The 2,367-nt window shown below is 34.8% G+C and overlaps 1 pseudogene; it reads left to right on the plus strand.

Moving 5' to 3' along the window:
* Positions 1-1,610: 1,610 nt before the first annotated feature.
* On the plus strand, positions 1,611-1,704 carry LOC134366307 (U6 spliceosomal RNA; annotated as a pseudogene).
* The last annotated feature ends 663 nt before the right edge of the window (positions 1,705-2,367 follow it).

Below are 2,367 nucleotides of genomic sequence, written 5' to 3' on the forward strand. Positions count from 1 at the left end.
TAATATTGAAAATAATTCTGTTCACTATCTCTGAGTACTTTTTGACCTTTACTCTCCAGTTACTTTTACTTTAAATGTCCTTTTCATAAGTTGATGTTTAGATATTCTGTATTTTATATACTATAAATATTATTTGAAATATAATTTACTTGATACAAAACAGTTTGTTATGTTTGAAATATAAGTATGAAATACAAATGTAAATTCAAAAAAGAAGGTGCAAAAATTTCAAGAAGTATAAAAACCATTGCCAATAAAATCTTTAGTAGTTACAGTATTTATTTATTATGATGTAGCATTTTTTAAATGTATATTTTAGGTAAAAGGAAACTGAAGTAACACGAAGTAACTCAACCCTTCATTACTGGAGACCTTGGCACAAGATGGGATGAGTGGTGGAGTGTTCAGGGAAAGTGTTGGGCTTTTCTGAGACATAACCTGGGGAAGGGACTGTCAGCCTCTCAGAAAAGCCTAGTATCTTATGTGGCAATTCATCCCACATAACAAGGGAATGGTGACAGCAACTGAAGAGGGACGTGTCTAGATTGATGGCTGAGGTAGCATTTTCAGTTGCTTATAGACTGAGTGAGGCATGCAGAATATCCAATACGCAAACTCAGGAGACACCGGGGAGATGCAGAAATGTTGAGAAGCAGGTGGATTTAAGGAGTCTTATGGTTGAGATGACCAGGTGCAGCAACACAGGCCCTGTAAACCCAGGCAATGGCAGGCCCATGCATTGGCACATGCCTGTATGCTAGGAACTACCAGTCTGTTATCACCAAATGCCATAGTAAAAAAGGCCAGTGCCAGAGATACAAAGGATGAACCCAATCAACTGGAAGCCCACACAGAACAGACACCAACGTTGCCATCGCAATACATGTAATCAGATACCCAATTCCTGCCCAGACAGAAGGAGGGGAGGGTATCCCTTACGGAGAGTTTGCACTTTGAATTAACTGAATATTTACCCTCTTCACAAAGAAATAAAGACTGTTTAAACCTGAAATGCAGAAGTGTTGGTGGCACTGAGCTCTTTTAGTAGTTAGATTCTTGCCTCTCACTGGGTTGTACACTCCTGTCCTAAAATTGTCAGATTTAACAATAGTTCCAGTTAAGTTATGGAAAAAAGATAAACATACGTTATTTGGCACATCTAAGCAGAAGTGACTAAATATCTATTTTTGAACTATGAGTATATTTCAATATATTTCTCCCACCTGTTTCTACGAGGGTTTCAAGTAGCTTAAAGGTGACACATTAAAAAACAAACAATTTTATTTGGCCACTTTTCTCTGTTCAGGCACATATTCACTCAGCACTGCCAGACTTGTTTCAGGAAGGAGAGACTCCTTCTGCCAGTGGTGGTCAAAGGCTGTCATTTTCACATCATACCATCAGAGCTTCCAGGGGAAAATGATGTCCTCTTTCACAGGTTCCTGATGTTGCTAAGGTTTTCTATTAGTACAATTCTTCCTTCTTTACTGGGTCTTTTCTTTTAAGGACATATATCTACATTTGGGGCAAATCACATAATCCATACTTTTTTTTAAAAAAGGACACAGACAGTATAGCTAGAAATTCCACTCCCTAAAAGAGGTTATCTGGTGCTTGCTTCAACAGCACATATACTAGAATTGGAATGATACAGAGAACATTAGAAGGGCCCTTGCACAAATTTATGAAGTGTTCCATATTTTAAAAAAAAAGAAAGAAAAAGAAAAAAAAAGTTATCTGTCTTGCTGGAAAATAATTTAATTCAAACTTTGAACAGATCAATTTCTAGGTCCTCTACTTAATTATAAGTAGTGTTTTTTAAAAAATTTTTCAAGTAAAATGATAAAATGAGTTATAATTTTGTAACAGTCATAATGTTTCATAAAGCCATGATTCTCAATAAGTGCCCAAGATACAATTACATAAAAGTCATTTTTTCTAATAAATGTTACAGTTGAAAATAATTTATTGTGTAGAAAAGTTTTTGGTTATCAGAATTTAAGTGTGTGTATGTGTGTGTGTGTACATACATATATGAGGGTGCTTCAAAGAGTCTGTGGAAAAATTAGAATTAAAAGGTGATGAAAGAAATTGAAGAAGACACAAATGGAAAGATATCCTGTGTTCATGGATTGAAAGATTTAATATGGTTAAAATGTTCAAGTCCCACAAACTTTTTGAAGAGCCCTGGTACATCTATATGTGTAAACACTTCTATGTATGTGTTTATAGTGGACCTCTTGCTTTTATTGTTTTTGGTGGCTTATATATATCTTCTATCTAAATTTTTATGATTTGAAATAATCAAAACATGCTACTTTTGAAAATAGGGCAGTCTATTTGATGACAAATATAAGGATTCAAATT

The sequence above is a fragment of the Cynocephalus volans genome, chromosome 17, assembly GCF_027409185.1.
Source record: "Cynocephalus volans isolate mCynVol1 chromosome 17, mCynVol1.pri, whole genome shotgun sequence".
Taxonomy (NCBI): domain Eukaryota; kingdom Metazoa; phylum Chordata; class Mammalia; order Dermoptera; family Cynocephalidae; genus Cynocephalus; species Cynocephalus volans.